Genomic DNA, 19,503 nt, shown 5'->3' with positions numbered 1-19,503 from the left:
ATATTTTCCCTAGAATATGCAATTTCTCTTCACTATCTACATTCAGCACTGGTACCGTTGGCTAACACCAGCCACCCCAATCCATTTATCTTTTGGTTTCAGAAGAAAGCAAGTCAGGTGAGAAAGTGGCTGGTAATTAGGCTACAAGTTATCATTTTTGATAAAAAAAAAATGACAGGTAAAAAATGATATATCAATCAAGCACTATTGCGATGATTAAGTCAAGGATTATTTTTTGAAAAGCTCGTGATTTTTTTCCTTTGAAAGTTCAAAGTTAAAAAAGTTATCGTTTTGGATAAAAAACAAACTGACAAGTAAACAGTGATATATCAATCAAGCATTATCGTGATGGGAAAGCCAAGGATTATTTTTTGACAGCTCGTAATTTTTTTTAGCACTCCAAATGAATTTGGTAAAATCTAATTGAATAAGCTTTCTCATTGGACCTGATACACTACATAATTTTTATTTAATTGCCAAAGAATGTCCTCCAGCCTACGCCCAATCACCAGTCACTTTCCTTCCCTGAAACTTTCCAACGTCATTAGCGAAAAACAAAAGTTCCTGAGATGAACACGATTGTTTTTCTATGTCTTATTTTTCTGATCTCTTTCGAGAAGTTGCAGCAGTCTTTGACCATTCGCAGAACTGCTACGTGACACTTACAGAGAACGGTCTCTCTCACTCACGGGTTTGGGCAACATGAATATCGTCAGATATAATGTTGACGATCTTAAGGAAAGCTGGTTCTTATCTGCCGGCTTGTTGAATATATAAATAAAAATCCCTTAAAATGCTTGATAACCTCTATGTCTTTCAAATGCTTTACATATTTGCCAATTATCTATAAATCCCTTGAAAATATAAAACTTCTAAGTCTTACGCATGGAGTGGAATTTTTTTTTTTTTTTTGGGGGGGGGGCGTGTCTATCACAGTCATCCTATTGGGCTGGGTGCTTTTTATAGTGTGGGGTTCCGGGTTGCATCCTGCCTCCTTCGGAGTCCATCACTTTTCTCACTATGTAGTATGTGCACTGTCTCTAGTAGTACACACTGCTGCATGAGTCCTGGAGCTACTTCGGCCTCTAGTTTTTCCAGATTCCTTTTCAGGGATCTTGGGATCGTGCCTAGTGTTCCTATGATTATGGGTACAATTTCCACTGGCATACTCCATATCCTCCTAATTTAGATTTTCAGGTCTTGATACTTCTACTCTCCGAGCGGCCAATGAAGAATCAGAGGAACTTATTTCTGGTGAAAGAAATTCATTTCTCCTCATAATGTGGTTCGGATTCCACAATAAGCTGTAGGTACCGTTGCTAGGTAACCAGTTGGTTCTTAGCCACGCAAAATAAATCTAATCTTCGGGCCAACCCTAGGAGAGTGTTAGTCAGCTCAGTGGTCTGGTTAAACTAAGACATACTTAACTTATCTCTTGATACTTATCAATTTTTTCTCTTTCTTTCTCATCTAATCTGGTGTCCCATGGTACTGTGACATCAATGAGCGATACTTTCTTCTTGATTTTGTCAATCAACGTCACGTCTGATCTACTGGCATGTATCACCCTATCTGTTCTGATACCGTAGTCCCAGAGGATCTTTGCCTGATCGTTTCCTATCACTCCCTCAGGTTGGTGTTCGTACCACTTATTACTGCAAGCTAGCTGGTGTTTCTTGCGCAGGCTCCAGTGGAGGGCTTTTGCTACTGAATCATGCCTCTTTTTGTACTGGTTCTGTGTAAGCGCCGGGCGTTTGCTTGCTACGTGGTTTATGGTCTCGTTTTTCATATTGCACTTCCTGCATATGGGTGAGATGTTATTCCCATCTATTGTTCTTTAAACATATCTGGTTCTTAGGGCCTGATCTTGTGCCGCTGTTAGCATTCCTTCTGTTTCCTTCTTGAGTTCTCCCCTGTGTAGTCATTGCCATGCTTCATCGCTGGCCAGTTCTTTAGTCTGTCTCATGTACTTTCCGTGTATTGGTTTGTTGTGCCATTCCTCTGTTCTGTTTTTCACTCTCCTGTCTCTGGATATTTCTGGGTCTGCGTCTACTTTTATCAGTCCTTCTTCCCATGCACTCCTTAAACACTCATCTTCAGTGGTTTTAAGATATTGCCCCAGTGCTCTACTCTCGATGTTGAAGCAGTCCCCTATGCTTAGTAGCCCTCTCCTCCCTTCCTTTTGTGTTGTGTATAGTCTGTCTGTATTTGCTCTTGTGTGTAGTGCTTTGTGTATTGTCATGTGTTTCCTAGTTTTCTGGACTATGCTGTGGAGTTCAGCCTTCGTCCACTCCACTACTCCTGCGCTGTATCTGATTACTGGTACTGCCCACGTGTTTATGGCTTTCGTCATGTTTCCGGCGTTGAATTTTGGCTTGAGTATCACCTTCAGTCTCTGCATATATTCTTTCTTGATCGTGTCCTTCATCTCTTGGTGTTTTTTATCCTCTCCTTCTATTATTCCCAGGTATTTGTATTCTGTCTTATCTATTTGTTTGATGCTATTCCCGTCTGGTAGCTTTATCCCTTCAGTCCTTGTTGCTTTGCCTTTTTGTATGTTGACCAAGGAGCATTTTTCTTTTCCAGACTCCATCCTGATATCCTCAGATACAATCCTTACAGTCTGGATTGGGGTATCTATTTCCTTGATGCTCCTACCATACAGCTTGATGTCCAGAGAACAATAAGTAAATGCTACAGTGCATCGTGTGAGATGCACTGACTGTACTACCCCCTACGGGAGAGGTAAGGCTTACGTATTGAGTGCAATACATTTGGCAGATTATCTATGAATTCCTTTAAATACTTGAAAACTTCGGTGGCTTAAGCACTGAGCGCAATGCATCTCCTTTATCAGTTTATACGTTTCTGTTAATTCTATTCATAGCCTGAAGTTAAATGTTATACCTAGCCTGAAGTTACATGCTATTCCTAGCCTTTAGTTAAATGCTATTCCTAGCCTGAAATGAAATGCTATTCCTAGCCTGAATTTAAATGCTATTCCTAGCCTGAGGTTCAATGCTATCCCTAGCCTGAGGTTCAATGCTATCCCTAGCCTGAAGGTCAATGCTATTCCTAGCCTGAATTTAAATGCTATTCCTAGCCTGAGGTTCAATGCTATCCCTAGCCAGAGGTTCAATGCTATCCCTAGCCTGAAGGTCAATGCTATTCCTAGCCTGAAATAACATCTGACTCTGACGATGGCGTACGTGAGGCTGCTGAGTCATGCCTCAACAAAATGTTCAGCATACTCGGCTCTCCAGTAAACAAACGGAGGTAGGATAAAGGATGATGCGGGTTCTCACACGGCAAAATTCAGGCGACGAAGAAGGTCTAGCTAGATTAGAAGACTATTGTTACTGTTTTGGATCTGTATATCTCAAGTTCCAAATCTTTTTTTTTTTTGCACAGATTTCAAGCAGATACATGCGTACATACAAAATTCTTTTTATATACATATAAACGTGTGCACATACTTCTGTATTTATACATATACTCACATACGTACATGCATAATTGTGTTTATATACATATGAACATATACGCATGCTTCTGTGTTTGTGTATACATTTATACATATGTGCATATGCATACTTACATACTTGTGTATATACATACGTATAAACATATGCACATACTTTTGTATACATACATACATACATACATACATTCATACAGAAACTCAGTTATCTATAAAAAGTTTCTCTACCTGAGTTTTCGAAACTTTAAACAAAGTCATTTCATCCTATTTCCACGGGTCTCTATACGTTTAAACTATTATCCTTTTTTTTATTTATTGTTTTCAACGTTGTGGTTCTGAATATGAATCTTTAACCTTACTAAGAATAAAGACCATTAACTGAATAGCGCATAAAGACCATACTATAACCAAGACAACCATTCTTAAATACAAAAAGACAATCTAACCTAATATGCAAACACTGATAAATATCTACCCACATTCTTGATGTACGTCATACAATATCTATTATCCCACGCATAAACCGTAACGGTAAACTGAAAATAAGGGAGTTTCAGTAAAACTCTTCCATAACGTAATTTTTGACAGAAGGGAAATTACCAAAAACTGTTGTCAGGGGGAGAAATTTCTCATAAACTTTGGAGAAAGTAGGATGGAGCAGTTTTCCAATATCCTTGGATGCTCGATCAATTTTTTTTTGTTAAGGTGAAAGCGTGAGAAAAAAGAGAAAGTAATAGAGAGGAGAAGCAGGAGACGCTAATGTACAAAATGAAGAAAAAAATTTATAGATGGTTTAAAAGGGCGTAAATATAATGGCACTTGTGAGGTAATTTGAATATTCCTTTTTTTGAAATGATAACCTGCCACTGATTTATACATGACAATATTATATTTTTAATTAGGTACTGATTAACTTTTAATGATAAATATTTAATTATCAAACCACAAATAAATAACCAATTAATACTGAATTTACTAAGCCTCGCGAATAACCTACACCAAAAGGGGATTGTATGTAAGTACATCTACCTATCCCAGGATTCGAACCTATTCCTCTTCGTGTTGATACAGTCGTTAAAAGTGACTTCATCCACTTTGTGCTGTAATCGTATGCAAGTATCTTTACCGTAATATATGCCCGAGAGAAAGTGAATTCGACGTGTTGTTTATATTTTGATATGAAAAGCAAATGTAAGAGATGAAGAGAAAATGGTTTAAAAGGAAATGTCATGAAATTACAATAAATCTAGGGAGATAATAAATAATTTTAATAAATTGAGAAAGAGAAAGCCATTGCTGATAAACAAAGCCTGTGATAGCTTCATGAGCTCTGAGAAAGAGAAAGCCATTACTGATAAACAAAGCCTTTGAGAGTTTCATGAATTCTGAGAAGGAGAAAGCCATTATTAATAAACAAAGCCTTTGATAGTTTCATGAGTTCTACGAAAGAGAAAGCCATTACTGATAAACAAAGCCTTTGATAGTTTCATGGGCTATGAGAAAGAGAAAGCCATTACTGATAAACAAAGCCTTTGAGAGTTTCATGAATTCTGAGAAGGAGAAAGCCATTATTAATAAACAAAGCCTTTGATAGTTTCATGAGTTCTGAGAAAGAGAAAGCCATTACTGATAAACAAAGCCTTTGATAGCTTCATGAGTTATCCTAAAATTTATGGATTTTTTCTTCTCTGCATCTTTTCCTCTCCTATCTCCTAAGCTGGTGTCAGACGGGAAACTGGTTCTAAGCTACCCTCATCCAAACGAACAAGATCAAGAGAAGCTTTTAAAATATAAATGTCTGGTGAAACTGTTACTAATTATACTAGCAGTTAAGGGGTTGTTTGATGCTATCAATATATGAAATTAAGTTACGGTTTCCATCTAGAATTTTTATGTGTATTTAAAAGCGTAAGGGGAAAATACTGTTTTCACTACTATTTTAAATACGAACTCTTATGATTGTATTTAAGGGTATAAAGTAAAAATACTATTTTAGATACGAATTCACACTATTTTCCTACGGTCTGAGTCGTAAATCTTTAGAATACAGTAAAAATGAACTGAGATATTCAGCATTTACTTATAAATGAATATTCAACAAACTATTAAAAACTATAAAATCTTAGGATATAGAAAAAATCTTAGATATTCAACATTTACTTATAACTGAATGTTCAACAAAATATCGTAAACTATAAACACTTAGAATATAGAAAAAATTTGGATATTCAACAATTACTTATAAGTGTATATTGAGAACATTATTAAACAGGAGACTCCAGCTTCATCATAAAGTACATCTCCATTATACAATCTCAACTCCTGTTATTTTGTCGGGGCAGTTCGCTTTGAAATTTATTCACAGCGAGTGAATAACACTACTTAATTCCGAGAAGAGCATTAAAATCCTCTCAACCCGGATTTCAGAAAAAGTCAGAACGCAACGTGAATTTATATACGTGCGTCTGAAGCTCAGGTTGCACAAACCGCCTGTGACGTCAGGAGTTTAATTCATCGGAGATTACCGTCTCTCTCTCTCTCTCTCTCTCTCTCTCTCTCTCTCTCTCTCTCTCTCTCTCTCTCTCTCTATATATATACATACATATATATATATATATATATATATATATATATATATATATATATATATATATATATATATATATATATATATATATATATTATATATATATATATATATATATATATATATATATATATATATATATATATATATATATATATATATTTATATATATATATATATATATATATATATATATATATATATATACTGTATATATATACGTGTGTGTGTACTTTCTCATCATACTTTCGTAATTAAAAATTCCTCTGTATTGAAGTTAATGCTTTTTGTGGTCAGTTACCTTTTGATCAGAATAAGAATCAGCCTCGTAGGCTGAACTTCATCTATACGTATAGACACATACACACACATACACCATAAATGTATATATATATATATATATATATATATATATATATATATATATATATTATATATACATATATTATATATATATACATAAATGGTGTGTGTTTATATGTCTATACGTATGAATAAAATTTAGCTTACGAAGCTGTTTCTTATTCCGATCAAAAGGTAACTGACCACAAAAGCATTAACTTCTATACAGAGGAATTTTTACTTATGAAAAGTATGATGAAAAAAGTACACAAACATAATATATATATATATATATATATATATATATATATATATATATATATATATATATATATATATATATACATATATATATATATATATATGTATATATATATATATATATATATATATATATATATATATATATATATATATATATATATATATATATATATATATATATATATATATAGATATATATATATATATAGAGATAGAGAGAGAGATAGAGAGAGAGAGAGAGAGAGAGAGAGAGAGAGAGAGAGAGAGAGAGAGAGAGAGAGAGAGAGAGAGAGAGAGACACGCTAATCTCCGATGAATTAAACTCCCGACGTCACAGGCGGTTTGTGCAACCGAGCGTCATACGCACGTATATAAATTCACGTTGCGCTCTGACCTTTTCTGAAATCCAGGTTGAGAGGATTTTAATGCGCTCTTCTCGGAATTAAGTAGTGTTATTCAGTCGCTGTGAATAAATTTCAAAGAGAACTGCCCCGACAAAATAACAGGAGCTGCGACTGTATAATGGAGATGTACTTTATGATGAAGCTGGACTCTCCTGTTTAATAATGTTCTCATTTATATACATTTATAAGTAATCGCTGAATATCCAAATTTTTTCTATATTCTAAGTGTTTATAGTTTTTAATATCTTGCTGAATATTCACTTATAAGTTAATGTTGAACATCCAAGGCTTTGTCTATATTCTAAGTGTTCATAGTTTTTAATATCTTGTTGAATATTCACTTATAAGTTAATGTTGAATATCCAAGGTTTTGTCTATATTCTGTTTTATACTTTTTAATATCTTCTTGAATATTCACTTATAAGGAGATGTTGAATACCCAGTCTTTTCTATATTCCAAGGGTTCATAGTTTTTAAATAGTTTGTAGAATATTCACTTATAAGTAAATGTTGAATATCCATATTTTTTCTATATTCCAAGTGATTATAGTTTATGATATTTTGTTGAACATTCAGTTATAAGTAAATGTTGAATATATATACATTCGCTCGAAAACACATTTAAAAACTTATTCATTCTCTACGGTGCTTTCTTTTATTTCTTTATACGTCGCCTCTATATTATCTCCCCTTATTCTTCATTCCTTTCAACATCACAAGTAAAAAATGCGCCGAAGAAACTTCGGCGCAATCGTGTTTTCTATATAGCGTATAATGCTGTATGAAACTCTCAGCTACGATCAGAAGCTCCCCAGATGCGGTCAAGTGAAGGTGCGTCGGCGACGCTCCGGAAAGCGCTGCCAAACACACGATCATGGCTAAACTTAACCCTAAATAAAATAAAAACTAGTGAGGCTGGAGGCTGCAATTTGGTATGTTTGATGACCGGAGGAAGGACGATCAACATACCAATTTGCAGCCCTCTAGTCTCAGTAGTTTTTAAGATCTGAGGGCGGACAGAAAAAGTACGGATGGACAGACAAATAGTCATCTCAATAGTTTTCTTTTACATAAAATTAAAAATAGCTAAGAGACGCCATTTCTATCATTTCGTATCTCTAAAGAAGAGTATAACACCAAGGAATTATTCAGTATAACACTTTACAAATATATTCGACGAAGACTCCCATTCCTACTCTGGTAACAAGAAGAGGAATGAGCAGTCTGTTGACAATAAAAAATTTGTAGTTACCTACTGTAAACTCCTATATAACCTTTGACTCGTTTCAGGCTGATTCTGATAATGTCTATATGAGATTAGTTACGTATAATGAGACGGAATATTTGATTTTTCAAAGCACACACTGGAAGTTCGTAAGCCTATATCTACCTCTCCTGTGGGAAGTTCGTATGCATATATCTACCTCTCCTGTGGGAAGTTCGTAAGCCTATATCTACCTCTCCTGTGGGAAGTTCGTAAGCATATATCTACCTCTCCTGTGGGAAGTTCGTAAGCCTATATCTACCTCTCCTGTGGGAAATTCGTAAGCATATATCTACCTCTCCTGTGGGAAGTTCGTAAGCCTATATCTACCTCTCCTGTGGGAAGTTAGTAAGCATATATCTACCTCTCCTGTGGGAAGTTCGTAAGCATATATCTACCTCTCCTGTGGGAAGTTCGTAAGCCTATATCTACCTCTCCTGTGGGAAGTTCGTAAACCTATATCTACCTCTCATGTTAGGAAGTTCATATAACCTACCTACCTCTCTTGTGGGGAGTTCGTAAGCCTATATCTACCTCCTCATCTATCACCTCTGTCTTGTGGGGAGTTCGTAAGCCTATATCTACCTCTCTTGTGGGAAGTTCGTAAGCCTGTATCTACCTCTCTTGTGGGAAGTTCGTAAGCCTATATCTACCTCTCTCACAAGAAACTCAGTTACTCTCACTCGTGAAAGTGATCCCTTTTGGCTACTGGAGAATGGTATTCCTTCAGTGACTTATTGATAAACACGAAAAAATTATAATATTCACCAAAAGACAAATAAAAAAATACTTGCATTACAAATGGCGTCTTGTCGTGAAAGTGGGATTCTTGCGGTAACGTAATGATGCGGGTGAAAAATTTACAATATGCATAAAAAAATAAAGAAGATTTAGTCTTGCACTAAAAGAAAAACGAAGGTGAAATATTAGGTTATAGTACCTCTCGTGTTATCTACATATTCCGGACCCTAAACGGAACTGGGTTATCTTCCCGCTTTTTCATGAATATTGTCCCATGCATATGGGGCAGTTATGGTCATTCGTGTCAAACTGGTTTTTGTGGTGATTTGGGGGAGTGGAGAATGCGGATAGGAAATGAAAGTATCTTTTGATAATTTCTGTATCTGTTTGTTTTCTCAAAATGTTTATTTTATTTTTCAAAGGTTTTTTGTAAGAACTGAACACCATAAAATTCTCAAAGTCCTCGTGCATTTACCCTTCCTATAAAAAGCACACACATTATACACACACATACATTTTGTACATTATGAAAAATATAAAATATATATATATATATATATATATATATATATATACATATATATATATATATATATATATATATATATATATATATATATATATATATATATATATATATATATATATATATATATATATATATACATATATATACACAAATAAAGGCAATGCCAAGGTGGAAAGTGAAACGACGGAGTTGTGCTAGGCCTTTCGACTTACTGTCCTTCACTTAGCAGACTGATAGAAATGTAAAAATAAGTTTACAAAGAAAGCTCGTATAAATGACAGATGGGGATCATAAAGGAAAGTATGTACCTGGAATCCAACCCAGCTGAAGAATTAGTATACCTACCAAAACGGGGGTAAATATTTAGGTGGTTTTACAGAAGATTAGGCCCAACAGCTCAGAAGCAGGGACCAGTCAAATGAAAGATTATACAGGGAAAGATACTGACCACCAAAAGGCCTATATCACGTTCCATATTTTCGTGATTCAGTTATATACATATATATATATATATATATATATATATATATATATATATATATATATATATATATATATATATATATATTATTACAATGACCATAGGTAAGATACAGTTAGCAAAGAGGACAAGCATTTCTAAAATTGTGAGATGAATTGGTTCAAGATTCAATATCGAAAGACAATATACTTACAAATACATAAAAAAGTATTTCTTTAATATACGTCAGTATATTAACGAAATGTCTGTATGGTTTTATAGATAACAAACAAGCCGGTGTTGTAAATGCTGTAATATCGTTACCTGTACGTTAACAAAAAAAATAAATTAGTATTTTTCACCTTCAATCTACAAAAAAAAACTCCAACTTACACTGAAGCGATATGGGAGAAAGTTATGGCACTCAAAACTCGTGCATTCCAGCGACCCAAAAATGGCCATCTCACGCCAACAATGAAAACAACCTAGATTTTAACGTTTCCACCACTCAAAAGGTTCTCTCTCTCTCTCTCTCTCTCTCTCTCTCTCTCTCTCTCTCTCTCTTCTCTCTCTCTCTCTCTCTCTCTTTTATGTTTGGTAAGCCCTAGGATCCACAAGACCTGTTTATCCTGAGGAGACGCAGAAGGAGAATCGAAGGGACTCGAGCCGTCTGCAGCAGAATCACTTCGTTGATGCCATCACCTTCGACATTCGTCTCCCGGAGTATACCTTGGTCGTTTGACAAGGAGACAAAACAGAAGAGGGGGGGTTTCTTCCCCCCTCCCCTCTCCCTTTCCCACGCACGCAGGTTCGAGGGGGAAGGTGTGCATTTTCTTCTCTAGCGCGACAGGTAGCCTGAGGGGCTCGGGGAGTTTCCGCCGCTCGAGTTTTTACTTGACAACAGGTGGAAAAAATATCGTACGTGGCCTCGCGAGAGATGGGAGCGAGAGAGAAGAGGGAGAACGCCTTCCCTATCTCTCTCGCTCTCTCTCTCTCTCTCTCTCTCTCTCTCTCTCTCTCTCTCACGCACATACACACACACACACACTCTTTTACCCCTTTTTTCATTTCCAGGCATTAACCTATTTCTCGTTTCCCACACGGTCTTTCTATTTCTCTCTTTTTCCAGCTCCTCCTCTCTCTCTCTCTCTCTCTCTCTCTCTCTCTCTCTCTCTCTCTCTCTCTCCCGTTCCCACAACTCTTGTGCGTGTGTGTGTGTAAGTGTGTGCGCAGCGCGCTGCCTAAGTCATTCTCTTCCAAAATCGATAGCCATGCTCAGTCTATACGGCAACCTATCCAGAGTTATGCTGCCCAGGACGTCGATTGCTCCTCTCAATATTGCTAGGGCCATCTTCGAGAGGGGTCCCCGCCCCCCTAGATAATTCAATCAATAGGTCCTTGAGAGGTTAATGCTTGGAAATGAAACAATGAAGGCAAATTTTGAGGGGTTTTCGAAGCGTGTGTGTGTGTGTGTGTGTGTGTGTGTGTGTGTGTGTGTGTGTGTGTGTGTGTGTGAGAGAGAGAGAGAGAGAGAGAGAGAGAGAGAGAAATGTGTGGAATACGAGAAAAAGGCTTTGCATTGCTTGTTATGGCAACAGGTGCCTGCGATCGTTACTGAGCAATTTTTTGTCAGTGCTTGCAATAGCTGTAGTAAATGAGCACTAAGAGAGAGAGAGAGAGAGAGAGAGAGAGAGAGAGAGAGAGAGAGAGAGAGAGAGAGAGAGAGAGACGAAACGCATGTAAAAGTGATTTTACCAGAAGCGAAACTTGAAACTGGACGGACCATTTTGATGCCAAAGAAATCAAGAATAAATTTATTTATTTATCTTTTTTGTTACTATTTACTAGAAAAGAATTATGGATATATTCCACAAAAAAATCGAGATTTCTCTCAAGCAGAAATTGACCTTAATACGAAGTTAGGGATTAGAAAATCCTGCTAAAAAATACGAGAAAGCAAACAGCGCTAAAACAAGTTTGCTCCCAGGTGACGGTATGAACTTCTCTCTCTCTCTCTCTCTCTCTCTCTCTCTCTCTCTCTCCCCTAAAAAACATGCCTCGAAAACTCCAAAAATTACTTTTTTTTTCCTTTCTAAGCATCAACCCATTTCTTGCTCCCTACAATCTCTCTCTCCCTCTCTCTCTCTCTCTCTCTCTCTCTCTCTCACACACACACACACACACACACACAAAAAACCTGTTTCGAAAACAGCCAAAATTAATTTTTTTCCATTTCCAAGCATCAACCTACTTCTCGCTCCCCAGTCAGTCTCTCTCTCTCTCTCTCTCTCTCTCTCTCTCTCCTCAAAAACCTGTTTCCCTCCCCAAAACCTGTTTCAAAACCGCTTAACTTTTTTCTTCCATTTCCAAGCATCACACTATATCTCGCTCCTACAGCCCCCTCTCTCTCTCTCTCTCTCTCTCTCTCTCTCTCTCTCTCTCTCTCTCTCTCTCTCTCTCCTTCGCGCTGGTAAGTGTCATAAGAGTGAGATGACCCGGCGAAATGTGTTTTAGGGGCCACCCAGGTGACTCCGTTGTTGTTTTGCTTTCTGTGGCCTTTGCTATTTTGCCTGGCGGACGACCACCACGCAGACGCCTCGCTTGTCCTGTCAATTGGCGTTTGTCAGCTGTGGGGACTTTGGACTTGCTCGTCACGAGTTGCTGTGGGTTGTTATAGAATCCGTCACGAGTTGCTGTGGGCTGTTATAGAATCCGTCACGAGTTGCTGTGGTTTGTTATAGAATCCGTCACGAGTTGCTGTGGGCTGTTATAGAATCAAGACAATATACAGTTCTTGGGAGATGAAAATGATAGCGCAGTCAAGCAGTATATTCATTCAACATCGTTCTCAAAAGTGTTATTATTATTATTATTATTATTATTATTATTATTATTGCTTCAATAATATTCTTGCTTAATTCAAATGTTTAATGATTCAATAAATTTAAAAAATTATCGCCCAGTTTATTATTATTATGATGATGATGATTGCTTCAATAATATTATTGCTTAATTCATATGCTTCATAATTCAATAAAGTCAATCAAATTATCGCCGTTTATTATTATTATTATTATTATTATTATTATTATTATTATTATTATTATTATTATTATTATTATTATTATCGCTTCAATCATATTCTTACTTAATTTACACGCTTAATGACTCAATAAAATCAATAAAATCAATAAAATTATTATTATTATTATTATTATTATTATTATTATTATTATTATTATTATTATTATTATTATTATTATTATTATTAGTGTTTAATTTATATGCTTAATAATTCAATAAATTCAAAAAATTATCGCCCAGTTTATTATTATTATTATTATTATTGCTTCGATAATATTCTTACATAATTTTAATTTACACGCTTAATGACTCAATAAATTCAACAAAATTATCGCCCAGTTTATTATTATTATTATTATTATTATTATTATTATTATTATTATTATTATTATTATTATTATTATTATTATTATTATTATTATTATTATTCTAAAGGGTCCACAATAATGTAACTGTTAAAGGCTCGATTAGAATTTTAAAAAAGCTTTCGAACCCATCTCTGGGTTCATCTCTCGTGATAGAGAGTTTTTCTCGAAACATTATTATTATTATTATTATTATTATTGCTTCAATAATATTATTGGTTAATAATTCAATAAATTCAATAATATTATCGCCCAGTTTACATTCTGAGTGGCAGACACGTCAACGTACCTCAGGAAATTCCTACGATGATTCTCAACCAACTGAGAACGACTTCGAGATTTTAGTTACCGTATGTAAGCCGCCCACAGGAAACTCTACTAAGGAATCTCCACGCCGTGTTTGACCTCCGGCCGAATGCAAACTAATCAAAAAGTAACAGAATCTTGAACTGCTGTCATTCCTATTACCTAAATTACGAACATCCGCCAACTTTTAGCATATACTAGTTTTGAACAACAACAACAACAATAATAATAATAATAATAATAATAATAATAATAATAATAATAATATGAAGTTGAGTATAATAAGCATCTATTTCGGTTCCGCTTTTTCCCATTTTTTGTAATTAAATTTCTACACATTTTGGAAACAGTTGTCAATCACCTTTACGCCTAATCAATTACCTATGAAAAAAAGTGAAACTTTATTAAAAACAGGGAGTTCTTCAAAATCACAGCATATACATTAAACGCACGTAAGTCCCTCCTAAGCACATTTTAAGTCCCAATCCGCAAATGCCTATCAGCTTCGAGGACACTCGAGATAATTGACTGATCAAGTTTTTAAACGAATATGGTATCCCCTCCCCCCCCCACAATATTCATCCCCCACTCTGCGCGCATTTCTGGGAAGTGAAATCCCTCGAAGCTGAATATTCCGGGATGAAAGTCAATAACATTCTTCCCGTCTGGGCTTTGACTCAGCCAAGATGAAAGTGGAAAGGAAGTTTCTCGCTTTAATCGATTCTGTGAATCTCCGATTGAATCTCCGTGATGTGGTGGGAGTTTTTTTTTTGTATCACTATCAAATTATGGCGATGTGGTGAGATCTTTATCACTATCAACGTTATAGTGATGTGGTGAGTTTTTTCTTCATCACTATCAACGTTATGGTGATGTGGCGAGTTTTTTTTTGTATCACTATCGACATTATGGCGATGCGAGTTATTTGTATCACTATCAATGTTATGGCGATGCGGTGAGTTTTTTTTATCACTATCGATATTATGGCGATGCGGTGAGAGTTTTTTTTATCACTATCAATATTATGGCTATGTGGTGAGAGTTTTTTCTTTATCACTATCAATGTTATGGTGATGTGGTGAGAGTTTTTCTTTATCACTATCAATGTTATGGCGATGTGGTGAGTTTTTTTATCACTATCAATATTATGGCGATGTGGTGAGAGTTTTTTTATCACTTTCAATATTATGGCGATGTGGTGACAGTTTTTTCTTTACCACTATCAACGTTATGGTGATGTGGTGACAGTTTTTTCTTTATCACTATCAACGTTATGGTGATGTAGTGAGTTTTTTCTTTATCGCTATCAACGTTACGGTGATGTGGTGAGAGGTTTTTTGTATCACTATCAATGTTATGGCGATGTGGTGAGAATTATTTTGTACCACTGTCAATGTTATGGCGATGTGGTGAGAGTTTTTTTGTATCACTATCAATGTTATGGCGATGGCAAGATTTTTTTTTGTATCACTATCAATGTTATGGCGATGTGGTGAGAGTTTTTTCTTTATCACTATCAACTTTATGGTGATGTGGTGAGAGTTTATTTTTATCACTATCAATGTTATGGCGATGTGGTGAGTTTTTTCTTTATCACTATCAACGTTATGGTGATATGGTGAGAGTTTTGTACTACCATCGACACTATGGCTATGTGAGAGTTTTTTGTATCACTATCAACGTTATGGTGATGTGGTGAGAGTTTTTTCGTATCTCTACCAACATTATAGTGATGTGGTGAGTCTTTCATCACTATCAACATTATGGTGATGTGGTGAGTTTTTCATCATTATCAATATTATGGGGATGTGGTAATGGTTTTTCTCTTTATCACTGACAGCATTAAGGTGATGTGGTGAGTTTTTTATCACTATCAACGTTATGGTGATGTGGTGAGAGTTTTTTGTTTCACTATCGACATTACTGTGATGTGGTGAGTTTTTTCGTATCACTATCAATATTATGTTGATGCAGTGAGTTTTTTCCTATCACTATCAATATCATGGTGATGTGGTGAGAGTTCTGTCACTATTGACATGGTGATGCGGTGACAGCTTTTTCTTTATCACTATCAACGTTATGGTGATGTGGTGAGGGTTTTTTATATCACTATTAACATTATGGTGATGTAGTGGCTTTTTTCGTATCACTATCAACGTTATGGTGATGTCATGAGTTTTTCCATATCACTATCAATATTATGGTGATGTGATAAGTTTTTATCACTATCAACATTATGGTCGTGTGGAAAGAGTTTTTTCTTTATCACTATCAACATTACGGTGATGTGGTGAGTTTTTTTTGTATCACTATCAACGTTATGGTGATGTGGTGAGTTTTTTTCTTTATCACTATCAACATTACGGTGATATGGTGAGTTTTTTTGTAACACTATCAACGTGATGGTGACGTGGTGAGAGTTTTTTGCTTTATCACTATCAACATTATGGCGATGTGTGAGTTTTTTGTATCACTATCAACTTATGATGATGATGTGGTGAGAGTTTTTCTTTATCACTATCAACATTATGGTGATGTGGTGAGTTTTTTGTATCACTATCAACATTATGGTGATGTGGTGAGAGTTTTTCTTTATCACTATCAATATTATGATGATAATTCAAAATTGGAAATGGAATGAAATTTAGGCCAAAGGCCGAGTTCTGGGAGCTATGAGGTAATTCAACGCTAAGAATAATGTTGAAACGATTGTTAGCAGAAGGTGAAAAGCAAGATGGAAGAAAGAGAATGGGAACAGAGGTTCAGTAAAAGGGAATGAAAAGGTTTACAGCTAGGGGCCGAAGGAACTCTGCACAGAACCTTAAGTGATGCCTAGAGTACAGTGATGCCTAGAGAGTATTCTAAATATAATGTTTCTTGTAATAATGCCCTTTTGGAATTGAAAGTCTTACACACCAACAAGGTTTAAATTGTACCATTTAAGAACTGTTACAGTCATAAAGCCTCCGTATATCAAAAATACACAATTATATCAATAAATTTATTTTGTCTATGTAATTATGGATTTCAAAATATAACAATATAATCACGACATCGTGAATTTTTAAGCAAGGCTTCATATATTTTGAAACTGATGCTAATATCACGTCATTAACACCTTACTGACAGACTGAATTAACTACGAGATTATACATTCCCAAATTCACCTGATACTATAAAATTTATCTCCTTCACAATAAGAAAATTACAGTAATTTACCTGATGGGACTTTCACGAAGTACCCTATACTTCCTAGCTCTTCACCTAACAATGTTGACAAAAATAAATAAAAATACAATAACATCAGAAAAGGATAATAGAAGGGAAAGACCTTTTTCGCCTCCTGAAGGAAGGAAGATTATCATATACGAAATACAGAAGCAGGAAGAGAAATCTCAATTACGGGAGAAGTGATAAAAGTAACACTCACCTCACTACTATGAAATCCAGTGTATCCTAATTTCTAAACAGTAAACGTGGGAAGATCTGGCTTGACGGGTGTTACGAAGCTGCCCGAGAGGAGACGGAGGCAGGGGACTCATCCCTTGAAATCACCAAAGCACTGACTGATGTAGTACCTGTAGAAAAGAGAGGGAGAGAGAGAGATATATATATATATACATAGAGAAGTTATCTTGAGGCAATGAAGTCGTATATCAAGAGATTAGGGAAGAGCAGTTGCTGTTTGAATGAACTCTCTGAATTAATCTCGAAGAAAATGGAAGATAAATATTATAAGAGCCAAAAGTACGAGAGGAATAATAATTTCATTAAAGAGCCTTTATATTTTTCCTTAAAATGTTAACTGGCAACAGCAAAATCATCGCAACACTGATTTTCAAGATCAGGGAACCAAAAAACCTCCCTGCGGGATCTCGGCGGTAACACGCCAAGAAGACACGATCTACCAACTCTCTAGCAATTCCTCCAGCCGTTATTCAAGGCCACTCTCACTGGGGAACACGTATTAAAACCCGGGCCAGACGATCAATCCATAAGTCGGCGGGTAAACGGCGAGAAACCCTTTGGGGAAATCGATATAACGGACCGGAATTAATTTAGTCATATTGACACTTCGCGCCTCTCTTGTTCGGGGCCATTACGACATCGTTGACAATCTCCCCAGTAATCTAATCGAGTCGAGCAGCCAGCCACCCAGCCAGTCTGCCAGGCTGCCTGCCTGCCTGAGGTCTCTCAGATTAGATCTGCAATTTAGATTGGGTTTGTGTACCTCTGCTTAAACAAAGCATAAAATGAATCCTCTCGGCTGGGTAGTTTGTCTTCTGAGACTTTTAACTTTTATATTTTCTGTTCTTTTTATTCTTTTACGTTTGCTGAAACGTTCATCAATTATTTATTTAAAATTCTTTGCAATGAGAATGTGCTTGCTTATTCTCGTGAACGCCAATATCTTCTCCGATTTTATTTTATGAAAATTTGGCTATAAAGCTAAGTACTGGGGCACTTTCGGCCATTCAGCAATTCAGACAGTGAAAAGAGGGAGTTGGAGTGGTTGGACAGCAAGCTGGAAGAAAGGAAGCAGGAATGGAAGTAAAGTAGAAGGCTGCAAACCACCTTTAGTGGAGCCTACGGTGCTCCACGTGAGGTACTTTGACGGCCCTACCCCTTTGGAGACTATCTTCTTGAACGTTTTCATTATTAAAAGAGGGAATTTTAGACTTGTCATTCACGTGTCTTTAATTCTTGTTTTTAAACAAAAAGTCAATATTAACTGTCATTAAAAAATAACTACATGTATCTGTAATTATCTGTCTATTAAACTACGTCTTTCTGCCTTTCTGTCGTAAACAAGCCTTTAAAAATGGCTTCATGTATCTATAAACAAGAGTATTTTTAAGCTAAGCCCCTGACAGGACCATTGATGCCCTCTTTTCGTCAATAAATTAAAAATGACAACACGCATATATGATTATCTATTAAACTACGCCCCTGACAGGTCCGTTTATGCTCTCTTTTCGTCAATAAATTAAAAATTGTCCGCCGTCACTCACAGATCAACCTGCAATTGTTATCCCAATTTGTTCGAAAGGCTTGCTACAAAGCCAGCAGGGGCTTATACTCTCTTTTTGATCAGTTTGCTCTGCTCATGAATGATTTGAAAGTTGCCCCCTCAAAATGGCATCGCTGACGTCAGGGGGCTCAAATAAATACATTTTTTTTCGTGTGCGTGTTATTTTCCAGTTGTCGCTGGATGCCTTTTGTTTATCTGGGGATGTTTTGGGAAACTGTGGGATTATGAATGATTAGGCCATCGTTGTAAGATCCATAAGTTTAAAATTATATATCTATATATTTATCTATCTATTTATATATATGCTTGTAAATATCTATCTATATATATATATAATATATATGTGTATATATCTATCTATCTATATATACAGACACACATTTATATTATATATTATATATATATATATATATATATATATATATATATATATATATATATATATATATATATATATATATATATATATATATATATATATATATATATATTTATATATGTGTAAGAAACACTTTTTCGATATTTATTTTTACCCGACTAAAATACGCTTCATACAGCTTCTTGAGAGACCCCAATAGCTTTAGTTTGAAATAACAGCAACCATGCTGTATCAACATTCATATAAAGTTGTAACTTTCAATATA

This window comes from Macrobrachium rosenbergii, chromosome 40, assembly GCF_040412425.1.
Source record: "Macrobrachium rosenbergii isolate ZJJX-2024 chromosome 40, ASM4041242v1, whole genome shotgun sequence".
Lineage (NCBI taxonomy): Eukaryota > Metazoa > Arthropoda > Malacostraca > Decapoda > Palaemonidae > Macrobrachium > Macrobrachium rosenbergii.
This window is presented reverse-complemented; position numbering follows the sequence as displayed.